Source organism: Chrysemys picta, chromosome 3 (genome assembly GCF_011386835.1).
Source record: "Chrysemys picta bellii isolate R12L10 chromosome 3, ASM1138683v2, whole genome shotgun sequence".
Taxonomy (NCBI): Eukaryota; Metazoa; Chordata; order Testudines; family Emydidae; genus Chrysemys; species Chrysemys picta.
In genome coordinates this window covers 100,089,131-100,107,767 of record NC_088793.1, presented here as the reverse complement: position 1 = coordinate 100,107,767, position 18,637 = coordinate 100,089,131, and the positions used below count along the sequence as shown (strand labels likewise).

At 45.8% G+C, this 18,637-nt stretch overlaps 1 long non-coding RNA gene across 2 annotated transcripts in view; it reads left to right on the top strand.

Moving 5' to 3' along the window:
• Window positions 1-9,505, top strand: part of LOC135982350 (uncharacterized) — a 37,152-nt gene extending 27,647 nt beyond the window's left edge. The window contains exons 1-2 of one of the 2 annotated variants that reach the window (XR_010599647.1): window positions 7,508-8,325; window positions 8,964-9,505. This is a non-coding gene — a long non-coding RNA (uncharacterized LOC135982350). Of the gene's footprint in view, window positions 1-7,507; window positions 8,326-8,963 lie in introns of those variants that run through there. The other variant, XR_010599646.1, reaches the window with a different exon arrangement.
• The last annotated feature ends 9,132 nt before the right edge of the window (window positions 9,506-18,637 follow it).

Here is an 18,637-nt window from a genome sequence, read left to right as displayed (position 1 = left end):
AGTCCAGCGGAGGGCAACAAAAATGATTAGGGGTCTGGAGCACATGACTTATGAGGAGAGGCTGAGGGAACTGGGATTGTTTAGTCTCCAGAAGAGAAGAATGAGGGGGGATTTGATAGCAGCCTTCAACTACCTGAAGGGGGGTTCCAAAGAGGATGGAGCTCGGCTGTTCTCGGTGGCAGACGACAGAACAAGGAGCAATGGTCTCAAGTTGCAGTGGGGGAGGTCCAGGTTGGATATCAGGAAAAACTATTTCACTAGGAGGGTGGTGAAACACTGGAATGCGTTACCTAGGGAGGTGGTGGAGTCTCCTTCCTTGGAGGTTTTTAAGGCCCGGCTTGACAAAGCCCTGGCTGGGATGATTTAGCTGGGAATTGGTCCTGCTTTGAGCAGGGGGTTGGACTAGATGACCTCTTGAGGTCCCTTCCAACTCTGATATTCTATGATTCTATGATTCTACTGCTATCAGTTCCTGTTACCTCAAATGGCAGAGATCTGTGTGGTGTATCTAAAGTTTCCAACCCTGCTGATGAATCGTGGGTGTGGATACAATGCCACATGATGGAATTTGTTTTTTTTTTCAGTTTGTTTTTCTAAAAACCTAGGAAATTACACACACACAAACTAGGTTAAGAGAACACTATTTAAGTTACAAACTATAATTATTGGGGTTATTCTGTATCCCAAACTCCTAGGATGCCAATAGTGTGCCTGGTGCATTGTGTTTTGAAGGCAAGCACTGTCGGTGCTTCAGCAGCTAGGCCTTGTAGGCAGCTAGCCCTGATGGATTCCACTAACCACCAGACACATGGCTACGGGAAAGGTTTTTACGAGGGCTGGCAGGAAAGGGGAAAGTGTGCAAATACCACAAGTACAGAGGCTTAAATAGTTATAGGTCAAAGTGAGCAATAGCGATTCTTGTTCATGTCCCTGGGCACTCCAACTGAGAGTCAGGGCTCTTCAGGCCTAGTGGTTAGGGTACCTCTCTAGTCCTGTCTCTATTTGGTAAATAAGCATTTGCAGTTTTATAAACGAGGCTCAGTTAGGGTGTGTCTACACTGCAATGTAAGCCCAGGATTAATAGATCTCAATCAAGCCGACCCTGGGATTGTTAACCTAGTACTTGAGCATCTACACTCACTTGTAACCCCACATTAGGAATTGTTGAACACTGGGTCCTAACCTGAGGTGCCAGCGTCTATACTGCATTATGCAGGTCCAAGTATCCCATATCCCAGACTTCCTCATGCTCTCCCATTCCACCTCTTTGTTCGTGGTGCAGTGTGGAAAAACTGGACTGTCCACCAAACTAGACTGTCCAGAGGACAAAGAAAGTTGACCCGTGGGATTGTGGGATACTTTTGGCAGATTCCCAGAACTTGAGTCCAGTGGGCTAGGACTACACTGCAAAGTATTTGGGGTCCCCCTTGACTCAGGCTTGGATCCTCCATTCCCATGGGACCCTGGCACACTGGGTTAGAGCGAGTGGTGTGTAGCTGGAAGGGAGGTTAGGCTTGAACCTGAGATTGAACCCTGGGCTAACAGTGCAGTGTAGACAGACCCTGACTGAGTCTGGCTTAGAAACTCGCAAATGCAGGGTCCAGAGCTCAGGATCCAGCCTGAGCCTGAGCATCTACACTGCAGTTAAACAACTCCGTAACCCAAGCCCCATGAGCCTGAGTCCGTGGACATGGGCCAGCCAGAGGTGTTTAATTGCAGTGTAGACATACCATTAGTGTCTCTTATTGAAGTCCCTCTGCACTTGTTTCCTGCCCAGCTGCTGCTGCTACTGCTCCCCCTTTAATCCAACACAGACCTGCACCCAGCTGTGATGCAGCCTGTTCCACATGCGGCTCTGTCCACAGAGTCTGGGGTTTCTCTGCAGCTTCCACCTGCCATATGGCTCCCACTCTCAAAAGTGCCCAGCTACTTCCTGGTTCTGGACCTTTCTCCTTATCTGGGAAAAGGAAGTGCAGTGGGGAGGAGGGTGATGGAAAACACAGGCCGTGCTTAGCCAGGAGGAAGGAGATGTACGGTGGAGAAAGGGCTGGTGGCAGTTGTAGTCCCCTGCTTTGCAGATCCGTCACAAATGTCAAGAACTCAGAAGTTAGGAAATGCCAGGATAAAAGTTGCCTGTTCAACCTTACTTTGGCCCCCTTGTGCATACGTAATATGATTAAGGCTATAAGAAAGTTGTGATTTTTTTTTTTTTTTTTTTTACAGTTTGTAAAAGTTGTGGTTTTGGTGTGTCAGTTCAAGTACCATTATAAATGTTTAAAAACAAAAATCCATAACCGCCCCCTCCATGGGTCTGACTCATAATTTTTGATCTCTTGAGGTTGGCAATACAGTCTACTGGGATACTCAGCGATGGTTGCGTGAGGCGGTCTGAACAAGGGGGACACGGGGACTGAACTCTGGGTGGGGAATCTGCAGGCCAACACTGATTGCCTCTGGGAGAGGGTGGCCTGGCTCGAAATACACCACCTTCACACCCCTGTGCTGCTGCACTTGGCCTGGGCAGCTGAATTAGGAACTGTTGGGCCATCTTTTGTTTGTAACCAAAAGCCACTGTGCCGAGAGTAATTGCACAGTTTTTCTGGCAACCTGATTAAAGCAATCTTTTGTTATACATCAAATACATCTGAGTGTTTACAGGAACCCACCTTGGGCTAGAAGCTGAAGGGCCTGGGGCTGGGAGTGCCTACAATACTTGCCTCCATGTGAGCTACACCCAGCACACTACCAAACTTCTACAGGTCGTGTGTACCGCAGCAATTCCCAACAGCGTGGTCAGTTACATTACTGTCTCCCCCTTCTTCCCAGTAAAAATCGCCATACAGTAGTGCCAGACAGGAAATAATCCATGGTAACTAATTAGCCACAAAACATTGTGTTCGCTCCTAGATACATAGCACCTGCTAGAGATATAAACTGCCTATTGCCTTAACAGCGGGGTCCTATCCCCCACCAGCCTGTCCACTTTCAAGCACCACTTTTGTGGTTGTTTCCTGTGAACATTTAATTGATCAAGATATTTACTCATGAATTCTCACTCCCCTCATGTACACGGCTCATGATTCCGCATATAGGGTTTAGCTTCAGAGTCCACAGTACATGGGGCACTGAAGCCTTTTTATGGCCACGCTGGAAGAAAGACAAGAGGCAATGGATGTGGTGTAATTAGGCTACAACTTTATTCACTTAGAGTATCTGGGAGAACTAGCAACAAATTCTACAGTGCAGGTCGTCATCCTTTCCTGAATCATTTCCATATAAACCCCAACCAGGTCCTAGCTATTTCACCTCCGGGACCCCACCGCCCTCCCCTTGTATGAGGTAAAAGGGGGCTATAAAAGGAGGGGAGGTTGTCTCCCTGCTGTTCCAGATGTAGAAGGCCCAAGCTCCCTTTCTCAGTTTCCTTAAAGGAGGCTAGGAAAAGTGGGGGAGGGGTTGGCTCCCTGCTGTATGAGATGAAGGAGCCCCAAAACTCCCTTACTCAGCTCCCCTAAGTGATGCTTTCCTTCAAATCCTTTTCCAATCCATTTTATCCAATAACCGTGTCCTTTCCTTATGGAGTACCCGCACTGGCCAACCACTACAAGTTTTACATCCTAAATTACAACATTATAACCTAACTCCCCCACCCCACCCCACCCCACTGAGCTGCTATGGGGAAGGTGAAAAAACCCACCCCATCTCAACCAATCTGGCTGTGAAGGAAAAATTCCTTTGCAGACCAACAAGGAAAAGGGCAACTAGTGTAATACCCACAGCAGGTTAAGAGGGAACTTGTTCCTTTTGCCAAGTTTGTGGGTAGGTGAGCGGGTGCTGCAGCCTCCACACAGTGAAAGAGGGGCTTTCAGAGTCTACATGGGGTGTAAATAGCCCCCCCACACACACACATTGGGCAGGCTGGGCAGTGCAGTGACCTTCTCCCAACTTGGCCCTAACTGCTTACTGCCCTTCCTATTCATCCCTGTAAACTTTCTCCCCACCTGTAGTAAGGGAGCCCTTAAAGAGGCCATACCCCTTTTCTTATAGCTAGCTGGACAAAGACCGTCTCCAACCCCAACCCCAATCCCAACCCCCCACATGAAGGTTGTGGTGAGCACGTTCTGTACACCCTAAGCTGCCTCCATGCCTGGAATCTAGGATGAGAGTGAGGAGTTGCAGGTCTGATGTGTGGCAAGTCATTACAAAACACAAGTATCTCATACGTCACTGTACTTGCTCACTTTGAGCAATAAAATAGCTTCACTGTAAGCAGAATGAGTTCTCTTCAATTGCATTGAAGCAATTTGGGAATTTCATTTCACTTCACTATAATAAGATTTTCACTATGTGCAGGTTCATTTTCCATTGATTCAACTGTACTACATATAGCATTTAAAATAGATTGCTCATGAATGGTATAATAAGCTAAAACAGCCTCACTTTTTTATTTTAGGAAAAAGTCATTGCAATTTTATTGGGCTTTTTCAAACATAGAATATTTTAATATGATGCAAGAGCTATGAAATATATTTTAAAGGTCTCTTGCCAGAGTATTCTTTATTCTTCTAAGTATAACTTATAGGCTATTCAGTTTATGCTAAAATTGTATCTTAATGCTTTTAATGTAGATGCCCACTTCAGTTTTCTCTCTGCTTCAAAACTAAATAAATTATTTTATGTACTGCCCTTGTTATCCAAAATTGCCACCTTCTGAAAAAAACATAGATTTGAGGGTTTCTCTTCCTCTGAAAATTCAGTCCAGAAAAAATATAAGCCATTCTGCTCTCAGTGAAATTAGTGACTGAAAACAGAATTTAACCTCATAGTTCCAACTAGCAAAGGCTCTAATTTAAATTATTGTATTTTTAGTGCTGTATAAGAGTGTGTTTCTATAATATATGTGGAATTAGCAGATGCAATTTCTTATAAAATCTCTTATGTATGTAGATATACCATGGTCACCTTTAAAATTTACTGGTGTGATCTTAGATAAACAGATATGGTTTCACTAGTATTTGCAACATTCCTTATAATTAAGGCTACGAGTTAGTCATGGGTATTTTTAGTAAGTCATGGACCGGTCCTGGGCAATAAACAAAAATTCATGGCCTGTGACCTGTCCATATTAAAAATACCTGTGATTAAATCTTGGGGGGGCACTGGGGCTGCTGCTGGGGGAGGAGAGCTCTTCTCTGCTCTGGCAGCCCAGGCCAGCGGACCGCAGCTACTCTGACTGGCTGGGGACTGCTGCCCGGGCTGCCAGAGCAGTGGCTGTCCCCCAGGCTGCTCCAGTAGGGGTTGGTGTGGCTGTCCTGTGGGCCACCTGAGCCAGCCACACAAGCCCCTGCAGAAGTCACGGAGGTCACGGAAAGTCATGGAATCCATGACTTCCGCGACCTCTGTGACAGCCACGGAGCCCTACTTATAATTTCTTATATTTACTAACTAGAAGGAAGATGTAGGAATGCTGCAAACACTGAGAAAATGTTTATTTGCCTAAGTCAGTTGGCAAGTTTTATAAAGAGGTACTGATTAAATAAGTCAGCATTTGCAAGCAATGCCATACAGTTATCACAGTTATTGCCTATTCTAAGTAAAGGAGGAAAATGTGGTGTCTCAGATCACTATATGGTTACATGGCAGTTGCTGACTTTGTAATGGAGATCACTGTATATCTCATAATATAGATATAAATATAATCCTTTTGAGAGCTGCAAAGACACATCAGAGACCAGAGGAAAATGGAACTCCTGCAGGGGAATTATTTGTGAGGCTCTGAAGAAAATCTGTTTTATATTACAATACAAGCTTTCCTGTAGAGATGGACATGGGGAATCTAACAGAAAGTGTTGCACTCTTTGACATTCAATGTAGTTGACAGCAGCTTTCCATATATAACCTTCAGTAAACATCTTTGCTGTTAACTCAGTTACAGGTATGGGAAACCTTGATTGGCCAAGCATACAGGTTCCTCTAGCTTCCTTTTAAATCAAGCCAGAGAAGTATAGCTTAAGCTAGCTTGGATGTAAAAATGCAATTTCATAAGGCCTTGTCTACACTACACAGTTTTGTCAAAAAAAGTCAGGTTTCGTCCACAAAACGGTGGAGGTGTACACCCAACGATGCTCCTCATGTTGATTTTACTCTCCTACTATGCCGCCATAATAAAACTATTTAGAAGAGCGGCATAGAGCTTTTTGCCACAAAGTTAGTGACACAGAATCAGTGTAGACATTGTGCTTGTTTATGTCGCCCTAAGTGGCCTCCAGGAGGTGTCCCACAATGTTCATCATGACCGCTGTGGTAAGCAGTTTCTACTCCACTGCCCGCAGCCAGGTACACAGGCATGTGCCCCTCCCCTTTTAAAGCCCTGGGAATTTTTTAAATTCCACTTCCTCTTTGCTCAGCATGGACAGCTCACATCGCATCTTCCCAGCTGACCATGCTGGCTTTCTGCAGCAAATGCGCTCCCACCTGGAGTGCACCGGAGTTGCTGGATCTGTTGAGTGTGTGGGACATGGCGGGTGTACAGTTGCAGCTCCAATCCAGCCTTAGGAACTTTGACACCTATGAGCTTGTGGCATGCATGAGAAGGTGCAGGAAAGGGACATGCAGCAGTGCTGTGCTAAGATCAAAGAGCTGAGGGAGGCCAACCATCGCTCTGGTGCCGAAAACATGCTGCTTCTACAAGTAGCTGCACACCATTTTTGGCGGCTGTTGTCAGACGCTACAAGTGTGGTGCTCTGCTCTGTTCAATGTTGATATCAATTGGCTGCGTGCATGTGTTCCCTCTGTGTGCTGCCTCAGCTCTGCACAGATAGCTGACACAGCAGACCCCGAGAGAACCCCCAATGACCACAGACTCTAGTAAGGTACGAAGGCACGTTGACCAGGTTTATTGTTGAAGAGAAACACAGTCTCCAGCTCCCCAGCAAACGAAGTCCAAGGTACTGCTAAGGTGCAGCTAGCCAGTACTTATGTGCTCCCTGACAATGGACTCAGCTCAGTCAGTGGTGGGACTTTCCACTGCCTCTGGGCTGGACAAAGATATCCACGTAGGGCTGCATTCTTATACACAGGTACAAACAAGTTACACGTCACTCCTGACGTATTGAGGTGCAACCCCTCTACGCAGCAAGGTACAACCCCTCTACGTAGTAAGGTGCCGCCTCTCACTTGTACATGTTGGTTGGAACAAAACAACTCTATCCATCATATTACCCCTTTGGCCCTGTCATTGGGATGCATCAGCCTGTTCCTTGTTATCTGTGTGGAATGAACAAGTATTGGAGTGTTCTGATATCTAGTGTCCAGTACCTTGTAGGTATGTCTCTTTTTGCAGCATCAGCCCTTTTCTTGCCAGCTTCTGTGAGCAGGGCCTGCCTCTGGCTCACAGCTTAACTTTGCTTTATGTTAGCAAAGTCTTGACCATTACTTTAGTTCAGGCTTTAGGCCGCATACCGGGCCTCTGATACCAAGGTTTATATCTCAGGGCCTCCTTTAACTACAGCAGCAATCCCACCTCCACTGCCAAGAGCCCCGTGGATACTTCAGAGAGGACTGGAGGCAGCAGCCAGCAGAGTCAACCCCAAGGGCGAAGTGGTGAACAAGAAGGTCGAGTTGGAGGAGGATGTGGAACAGGGGACAGGCTCGTCTGGTGGTGTGGCAAGCCAGGACCTCTATTTGACTCCGGAAGGGTCTAGCCAGTCCTAGAAGTCTGGCTCTGGTGTGCCTGAAGCAGCAGAGGGGAGCTCTGATAAGTACTCATTTTGCTTTGATACTGCACAGTTACATGAGTTAGAGGTCAAGTATCAGAGGGTAGCTGTGTTAGTCTGTATCTACAAAAACAACAAGGAGTCTGGTGGCACCTTAAAGACTAACACATTTATTTGGGCATAAGCTTTCCTGGGTAAAAACCTCACTTCTTTAGATGAGTTAGAGGTGTCCTTTATTTTGTTAGAGGGTGCACATGGGAGAAGGGATCAAAATTGACAACACTAGGTACTGTTTGCATCTGCTTCTCATTCCCCTGTGCAGCTACATAGTGGGGGACCCTGCGAAAAAGTTAGTTATTGCACCCTGGGGTCTCCCAGGAGTCCTCCATAGAGATCTCTAGGAAACTTTCCTGCAGATACTCTGCAATGGTCTGCCGAAGGTTCTTTAGCAGAACTGTTTTGTTTCTTCCTCCTCTGTAGGAAACTTTGCCTCACCAATCGGCAATTATTTCTGCAGGAACCCAAGTAGCACACAGGTGAGCACCATGTGGACCCAGTCTGAAGCTGCACACATGCAGGAGATGCACCCTTGCATCTTTGGTTACCCTTAGTAGTAAGATATCCGCTTCAATCACCCCTGCCTGTGGAAAATGGAGCCAGTATTCAGAATAGTGTCCTTAGGCGCTTGTACTGAGCCCCCTCTGAAACCACCCAGATCCTTTGTCCCATCTTGCAACAGCCCACCCCCAGTCTGAACTCACCATGTTTAGTGCTCTGGCCATGCTGCGTGCTTGCCAAGGGAAAGTGAGAAAGAGCTGTGTGTAACTTTTATGATTCAAGACTGTGAGTGCACATATGTAACAGGGAGCTGGCCAGGAGGTCCTGAGCCAGTCACTTGTTAGCCCAGCTCCAATTAAGAAGTATTAATCGGGGCTGCCTGGGTATGCCACGCCTAATTGGTGGAACAGAAGCACCTGCAGGCCTTATTAGCCAGGGGCTATATAAAGCTAGCAAGGAAGGAAGTGAAGTGGGGCCGTGCACCCCTGCTGACTGGAGAAGCTAGCTGTCCCCCAGGTTGCTGGTTTACAACTGTCTGTAAATAGAAGGTGGTGGGAGCTGATACTGTTAATAAAAAAAACACTGGTGATTGCAATTAAAGAAGGTCTCTGGCTGATTTGTGCGAGGGCGAGCAAAAGGCCTTGTTACAACACATAATACTGACTCTCTGTGTTGTTTCTTTTACTTCTGCAGATGAGCCCTTGAGGGCCAGCTCCTACACACCAGCAGAACGCCTCCATCAGATAAGGAGGCGAATGAGGAGGAGTAAGGAGGACATGTTTTATGAAGTGCTGCAATCATCAGATCAGGCCATTAGTGAGCACAGAGCGTGGAGAGAAACAATAAATGAAAAACTAGAAATGGACAGCCAGGAGAGGAGATGGGCAGGAGCTGATAATAGAGGGTCAGGAGTGGATGATAAAGCTCATGGAGGACCAATCAGAGATGCTCAAGTCCCTGTTTGCGCTGCAGGTGGAACACCTGCATGCTCAACTCCCCCTGCAGCCCTTACAGAACTGCCTTCCTTGCCCTCCCTAAACTCCCCCCACACATTCCTCTCATGCTCCCAGCCCATCGCAGTACCCCTTGCACTCCACCCCTAGGGACATTTTCCATAACAGCTGGACTTACACACAGCTGTGAGATCCTCAATTCAGAATGTACTGCTCACTGTCACTCCCTTGTAAGAATATTAATCTGTGTATTGGTGTTTAATAAAAATTTAGTCTTACAAACACAGTGATTCTTTATTTGTGACAGGGTGGTTGTAGCAGAAATTCATACACAGTGACAACTGGCATATCTGCAGACTACAATTAACGCTCAGGTAGGAATCATTACAGGAGTCATTTAAGGTGGCAAGTAAACAATGCCTGGCTGAATGCATTACAGAAAGACACATTACTGGGGCTCATTGTCAAAATGCTTCTTCAAAGCCTCCCTGATTCAAATGGTCCCCATTGAGTACCTCTAATAGCCAAAGTGTCTGGTTGCTCGAAATCAGCTACTAGGAGATCCACCTCAGTGCTCCACACCTGGGAAAATTTTTCCCCCTTGGCTTCACAAATGTTATGCAGAGCACATCAGGCTGCTATGACCACGGGAATATTTTCCTCATTGAGGTCTAACCTGCCAAAAAGGCAGCACCAGCGCCCCATAATCTGTCAAATGCACATACTATGGTCATTTTGCACCTGCTGAGCCTGTTGTTGAAGCATTCCTTGCTGCTGTCCAGTATCAGGCTTCATGAGCCACGGGAGTAAGGAGTAGGCTGGGTCTCCCAGGATCGCTGCGGACATTTCCACATCCCCTGTTGGAATCTTCTGGTCTGAAAAGAAAGTCCCTACTTGCAGCTTTCTATACAGTCCAGTGTTCCTGAAGATGTGTGTGTCATGCATCTTCCCTGACCTCCCCGCATTGATGTTGGTGAAATGATCCCAGTGATCCACCAGCACCAGCAATGCCATAGAGAAATAGCCCTTTTTGTTGATGTATTCCATCACAAGTTGGTCTGGGGCCAAAATTGGAATATGCATTCCATCTATAGCCCCGCCACAGTTAGGGAATCCCATTCCCGTAAAGCCATCCAGTATTTCCCGCACATTGCCCAGAGTCACAGTCCTTCATAGCACACCACAGCCCCCATAGTGGACTTCCCAACTCCAAACTGATTCACGCCTGACTGGTAGCAGTTTAGAGTTGCCAGTTTTCACACAGCATTCACCACATGCTTGTTCACCACTAGGACAGCTCTCATTTTGGTGTCCTTGGGCCGCAGGGCGGGGGCAAGCTCCGCACAGCGTTCAAGGAAGGTGGCTTTCCACATACAAAAAGTTCTGCGGACGCTGCTAGTCATCCTATACCTGCATCACAATCTGATCCCACCACTCAGTGCTTGTTTCCCGAGCCCAATAGCGATGGTCCACTGTGTGCAGCTGTAACCCACACACCTTCTGGGTGTGGTGTTCTGTCCCATCTAGTGGCACTGAGACCACTTAAAAAGAGAGAATGAGTCTGCTCTATAGCCTTAGATACCAGCCAGTTGGCTTGTAGCTCATGCAGTAGAGACTCATGCACTAAGCTCCAGAGGTCCCTGGTTCGATCCCCCCTGCCTATGACCGGGGTTTGTCGGCATTACACAGCTGCTCCATGAATGCCAACATCAATTTCTTTCCATGGCACACAGCAAGGCAGGCACCACAGATTCCTGTTCAGATTCACAGCTCATGAAATACTACAGGATAAACCACATTGTGTTCATAACACTTATGACCAGTGCAGGATCTGTGCTTTCAGGCAGTGATGGAGAGTGCAAAGTTTACAGAGGCAGTAGAAAAATGGCATGAAAAGCAGTTGGAAGGCCTTGGAATTATGGGACAGAGAAGACTGCATCACAGGGTGGTGATCCCACCCCCATGATGTACTGTAATCCATTCCCAGAGCTCCTAGTGGGAGAGGTGGCAATATGCACAGTAGGATATTTACCCACTGTTCTCTCTGTTGGCACTAGAGCACCAACTGTGGATGTGCTCCACTGACACAAGGAGTGTTGTGTGAACATGCACAAGCAATGTAATTACAGCAATTTATGAGCATCAACATAACTTAAGTCAACTTAATGCTGTAGAGTAGACATGGCCTCAGAGTGCGTATGAGAGAGAGAGAGAGAGAGAGAGATATCTAACATACAGTGCAGTCTCTTACTGAACATATGGCTGCAGGATGATTAATCCTCTAGCTATTCAGTGCTCACAGATCTTACATAGTAGCGCACCTCCATTTCTATGAAGAACAGAGTTTGTCTTTTCAATGAAAGAGCATATAATAGATCGGAGGAACTCAAAGCCATTTAACATAATGAGGTGGGATTGCTCACAGTGTAACATTCAAAGCATCTCTGTGTGTTCTGTAAAACCAACCAAAAGAGGCAGATAATGTTAACTTTTTTGATTCAGAGTGTTTGAATATTTTGCAGAACTTTAGAAATAGTTTTTGGCCTGCTTAAGCTATTTCTCCCAAAGAGGTATTACCAGGGCTACAAAAGAGTTCCATTATAAAAGTGTGTGTGTGTGAGAGAGAGGAAAAAAAACAAGTGTTTGGATCAGTCTAAAAGTTTAGCTGTGTCTTAGGCTATGTCTACACTAATACTTACTGCAGTCTAACTTATGTCGCTCCGGGGTGTGAATAAATCACCCCCCAAGTGACACAAATTACACAGACATAAGTGCCGGTGTGGACAGTGCTATTTTGTCAGGAGAGCTTCTCCCGACATAGCTTCTGCCGCTCATGGGGGCTGAAGTAGTTAAGCCGATGGGAGAGCTCTCTCCACCGGCTTAGAGCAGCTACATTAGAGAGCTTACAGTGGCACACCGCTGTAAACTCTCTAGTGTAGCCCTGCCCTCAAGTTTCTACAGTATTGGTTCCTCCCACCCCACACCGATTTTGGCTTCCAAAGGTTGGATTTATTTCAGCATGAAAAAGAAAGCCATGCTGATGTTTAATTAGCTGTCATTCTTCAGAAGCTTGATTAATTAGAAACCTTTAAACATTTCTGGAGCTTTTTTGGTGCATCCAAAATGGTTTGGACAACTGCAAGAATTAGCGACGCTTGCAAAGACCACATCTTAACATAACGTTAAGGAAGAGAATTGCATAAATTAGAGTGAAATCTTATTCCAATTTAAGTTAATCTGGAAAATATTTGTTGTACTTCACAGCCTGATGCATGAGCCTGGAAATCCTTGAAGAAAGTGTTTCATTTGCATGTGTGTGTGACTGAGGAGAGAAATTTCAGTCAAAGCATTTGTTCCTGAATACAGGTTGAGTATATTCAGCAGTGATCTGTGTGACCAAAGGACTTGTGCCTATCTAAGGGCCATTAACCAGTAGTATTAAAAACAAACAAAACCCTTACCCCAAATCTTTAACCCATTCAATTCCTATCTTTTCTTTAAAAAGAACAGGAGTACTTGTGTTCTTTTTGCAGATACAGACTAACACGGCTGCTACTCTGAAACCTATCTTTTCTTTAGCACTTCTAGGTATTTACCTTGGGTTGTTGTGGCTAGTTCTTAAACCAGTGTACAGGAGGAAGGAATAGTGACTTACCCTCCCCACTGGCCCAGGCGACATAAGGACTAACCTGAATCACAGCCCTCGTGCTGGGGTGCTATCAAACTACAGGGTTATTTTCTCTTGCGCTGTCTCGTTATGCTACAGTCCGGCATGGATTGGTCTGAATGGGAATGACTCCCTTGTCAAAACTAAATTGGATTTTGTAGGCTTGACTCCCTCCAATCCAGAGCTAAATTGTGCCTCCTAGGCACAGCTTGGAAAGAGGCTATCAAACTCGAGCAGCTGAGTAGGTGGAGCCATGGCCAGAAAAGCATTCAGCTGGTGGTGGATGGGGATTGTGCTACACTCCTTGAAGCAATGTATTAAATAGTAATATTCCCCCTTTAGCGCAGCCGGCGAGCTCCTGCTCCCCCACTCCTTGGGTCATGCCTCTTTCCAAGCTGTACCTAGGAGGCACAATTTAGCTCTGGATTGGAGGGAGTCAAGCCTACAAAATCCAATTTAGTTTTGACAAGGGAGTCATTCCCATTCAGGCCAGTCTGCGCCGGACAGTAGCATAACGAGACAGCGCAAGAGAAAATAACCCTGTCTTTTGTCAGTTCTTTTGAGCATCAAAATCCTTCTCCTTTTTGGGGTTTGCTATTTCAGCTGTGTCTTACACCAAAGAGACAGGGGCTGGCTCTGTGTAACATGTACTAGAGTAGAAATGGGCTGATTGCACTCATCCAAGATGACTTGTCAATTTTTTTTCTATCATTCCTTCCAGGGAAAACTCAGACAGGCAATTCTGAGAGCTAGTAACTAGACCCTTTCTGTAAGATGTAACAGTCAGAAACTATTTGTTTTCACATGATATGTCCATTTTGCTGATTAAAAAACTGCAGGGGGGAAAGCTCCATTCACTGGCGGGCTAATTTGTAATTCCTAACATGCGCAAGAGCTTTAGCTTACCCTCCTCCCACATATCCTCACCATCCTGCTGAGAATTAGAAATGTGGTGCTAGCAAATTCTGGATGCTAATGCAAAAGCAAAGGTTGCTTTCCTGTGGGGGATCAGTTGAAGGGGAAAGAGCCAATTATGATCATCATTGCACAGATGAACCATTGTGTGCCTGGGATCAATTGTGAAAGGCTACAGCCTCATGTCTGCTCTTCATTGACTTTTCCAATTCGATACCCTTTAGCTGATTTGGCGCTTCCATGCTACAGCCAGAGCTGATGGAACCACCTTCTCCCAGGGAAAATAAACAACACCAGTGACAGTTTGCATTTCTTTGTGGTATTGTGGGTGAAAATAGCCTATTTCCTTCTGGCATTTACAGCTCTTTTCCTGCCAACCCCAAATGTTTTGTGTCTATTTGTGTCCTATGATAGATAACGGAGGCAGCATGGTTCCCTGGATAGGGAGGGCACTAGCCTGGGACTCAGGTGACATGGGTTCTATTCCCAGCATTGGCTTAGATTTTTTTGTGACCTTGGCAAGTCACTTCACTTCTCTGTGTCTCAGTTTCCCCATCAGTAAAACAAGAACAAAAATGCCCTCTTCTATGAAGCCTTTTGAGCTCTATGAGTGAAAAAATGTTATATAAAAACTAAGCATTATTATTGATACAGTACAGTATCTTCATACTCTTTAAATTATTCAATTAAATGAAAAAAGCATTTCTCTTATACCTTTACACGTAGACTCTCACCCTTACCATATCTTTCTACCCTCTATCATGGGTTGTTTTTCCTTGCTGTATTGGAAGCTTCTTAGGGCAGCACACTCTTTCTTTGGTTGTAAAATGCCATACAAATCAGTTGTACTATATAGACATGTTATTCACAGATTAAATAAAAATACAACTCTGACTGCTGCTGAATTTTTCTTCCTTGTGCTTCAGGAAGACTTCATAACTTTTTTTAACACACAAAAGATTATATTTTTATTGCTTAATTAAAGTTCTTTACTACAGACTATCTAGATTTATGCAAATAGCATATCTCATTTTCTAGTAAATCTTCTGGAGAACAAGGTAGGTTATTCACATACAATTGAATTGTCAAGGACTAAAGTTTGCTTTATAAAGGTATTTAAGCAGCTTTATGAATTGGTAAATAGTCCCTTTGCTTTTGATGGCAGTTAAAGCTGAAGCCCATCAGCTCTAGATAAGCCATAGGCCTGCAGAGATCTGTTCAAGTAAAAAGTCTGAAATTAAAATATAAAGTTCCTTTGGGGAGATCTACCTCTACAGGTGTTGTCTTATCCAAGAGATAAACTCTCTCCATTCTTTGATCTAAGAGCTGCCATTTGAGCTCTTCCGAAAGTAAATCTTTAGTTGTGAAATCTGGTGCCTTGGCAGGTCTTTCTGATACAAATGCGGTAAAGTTTTTAAAACTAAGTTGTCAGTGAGTGGTTTGTTGTGTCCGTGTCTGTAATAGTAATACATGGCCCACATTTCCGGATAGTCCTTTTGGAAGTTTGATCAATATCTGAAATGCACTCTGATAAAAATGCTCGATAAATATTCTGTACAAGATCTAATGAACTTTTGGGATGACGTCATGGAACAAGTTTGTCTAATGAGTTATGTGCTGTGAAGGGTAAATATGATTTTCATATTTAGATCATATTAATTAAATTCATATTACCACTTGTTAAGTTCATTACAAATATATATCAACACTATATGGCAAAGATGTGTGTAGAAACAAGGTGGCTGAGGTAATATCTTTTATTGGACCAACTTCTGTTGCTGAGAGAGACAAGCTTTCAAAGAGCTCTTCTTCAGGTCTGGGAAACTAACTCAAAGTGTCACCCACTTTGTCTCTCTAATATCCTGGGACCAATACGGCTACAACAACACTGCATACAAAGGTATATGTAGTTAAGTTAGTGCCCTATATTTGAAGGTAGAAGGCAATTTGGGTGAAAATGATCATGTAATGATAGATTTCGTGCTTCTAGAGAAAGGAAGGAGTGAGAGCAGCAGAATAAGGAATAATGGACTAAAAAAAAGTAGACTTTAACATGAAAACCCCCTCTCCCACTTACCACACTAATGATCGCTGAGCCCCATGCCAAGACTTCTGTGATAAATGAAAGTGTAGGGGGATAGCTCCCTTTTATGGACACCCAGCCAGCCAGTTAGCTATAAAATCCCTCTTAGTAGCTGTTCTCTACTTGCTTTACCTGTAAAGGGTTAAAAAGTCTCCGTGTGATGCATAGGTAAAAGGAAGGGAGTGGGCACCTGACCAAAAGAGCCAGTGAGAAGGCTAGAACTTTTTAAAATTGAAACAAGACTCCCCTTTTGTCTGTCTGTCTGTTCTTGGGCAGAAGCAGTCAGGGCTGCAACTATGCTGTAAGAAGCTTTGGGCTAAGTATGAAAAATCATCTGAATCATACCTAGAAACTACTCATTTGAAACCCCCAGATATGTAAGTAGATCAGGAAATGTCTAGGAAGACACGATTAGGTTTATCTCTTTTTATTTCTTTATGGCTTGTGGATTCCTCTGTGCTAGGTGGCAGTGCGGTGGGATCATTTTGAACCAGAAGCACAGACCTCAGGATTTTAAAAGGACACATTTTTCCTTTTGGCAGCCTGCAAAGCCAGGGAGGTTCTTTTCTTTTCTTTTCTGCCTGAGGGGGAACAGGCATGCAAAGGGTTCAGCCTGCCAAGGCAGGGAGTCCAACGAGCAGTTCATTTTTTTTCTAGCTTCATGGCAACGAAATAGCTAGGTTAGAGTAGGGCAGCCTTGAGCATGAGGTTGCGGTCTGGCACCGAAACCCTAGAGCAACCAGTCTTCCCAAAGTGGCACGCCATGGAGAAGACAGACCCAGATCAAGCCCAGACATCCAGCTCCATGACAGAAATGCAGGGAGGGGATGGGGGACCAGAGATTTCCCAGGAGGGAAGTGTCGGCCCTCCCCAATCCAGGACCCAGGTGCCAGGATGGAGGGATGCCCTTAACCCAGGCCAAGTTCTAACTGCGGAAGAAAGGAATTTCTTCTTAGAGATGAAGTGCTTGAAGGTGGAAGTAGAGGCAAAGTGCTTGGAAGCAGAAATGAAGCGGATGGAGGCAGAGGAGAGGAGAGAGACGAAGCGCTTGGAGGTGGAAATGGAGCTGAAGTGCTTAGAGCTGGAAAAGGCTAAGCTGGATCAGCCAGGTAGCCCTAACAGTCCTCCTCCAGGTACCACTCCCCATTCCAAGAAATTCCCCACATACAAAGTAGGCGATGATACAGAGACCTTCTTACAAAATTTTGAAAAGGCCTGCCTTGGGTACAACATCCCTCCAGACCAGTATATGGTGGAGCTGAGGCTGCAACTCAGTGGACCCTTAGCAGAGGTGGCAGCTGAAATGCCTAAAGAACACATGAACGAGTACGAACTTTTTAAACAAAAGGCCAGAATTAGGATGGGGCTAACACCCGAGCATGCCTGTCAGCGGTTCAGAGCCTTAAGGTGGAAATCAGATGTGGCATTTTCCTGACACGCTTACCACATTGTAAAAAATTGGGATACCTGGATATCAGGAGCAAATGTTAAGTCTCTGGAAGATCTGTCTCTCCTAATACAAATGGAGCAGTTCTTAGAGGGAGTTCCTAAGGAAATAGAAAGGTACATCCTAGATGGGAATCCCAAAACTGAATTGAGGTGGGGGAAATTGGAGCCAAATGGGTGTAGGGGGCGGAGAAGAAGAAAGCTAGTAGCAGTTGGTGCGGGTACCAGAAGGTGCAACCCGAGATGACACCCCACCATCAAGGTCAGCCCAAGGCCCCACCTCGGAAGGAGGAGCTCTCCACACAGCCAGGGAAACCCCAGATGCTCTCTTGTCCCACCACTCTACTCTCCAACCACCCACCTTGCCCCAGCCCACAGTCAGCTGGGCGATGCTTTAAATGTAATGAGCTGGGGCATGTGAAAGCCCCAAAAGCACCAGCTGACTGCAACTCTTCAGTCTGGGGTCCCACCAAGAGCCTTCAGGCCCAGATGTCTTACAAATACCCCCAGAGCGAAGGGAAACTGTGAGTGTGGACGGGAGGAAGATTACTGGATCACAGGTGTCAGCTATCCACCAATCCCTGGTGAACCCCAAATTCATCGACCCAGAGGCCCAAGTGACAGTGCAACCCTTTAAGGCTAACTCTTTTAACTTGTCTACAGCCAAGTTGCCTGTCCAGTACAAGGGCTGGTCAGGAATATAAACTTTTGCAGTCTATAATGATTATCCCATTCCCATGCTGCTGTGAGACGACTTAGCCAACCATGTGAGGCTAACAAAAAGGATGGGGGGATGGTCACCCACAGCCAGGCTAAACAGGCTTCCGCACCTAACTCCATTCCTGAGCCCCGTACAAGGACCCAGTCTGTGTCCCCTGATACCACAGGCCTGGGAACCCAGCCTGAGGTGGTGGAACCAGACCCCAGACCAGAGTCTATGGCAGTGGTTGTAGATCCAGTTCCTGGGACCCAGCCCAAGGATCAGAACTGATGGAGCAGTCAGCACCAGAGCCCATGTTTGCAACCCCAGCAGTGTCAGGGGAGCCAGCACCCAAAGGCATCACAGAGCCTGCAGCAGCAGCTAACCTGGCACAAAAAGCTCAACCGGAGCCTGAAATACAACCTAATGCACCAGCGAAGAACAGTTCACAATCAATGGAGACAACCCCATCACCTGCATCGCTTCCAGTGGGACCAAGCCCAAGTCCACAACCCAGCAAGGAACTAATGTCTCCAGCAACAAGGGAGCAGTTCCAGGCAGAGCAGGAAGCGGCTGAAAGCCTCAAGGGAGCTTGGACGGCGG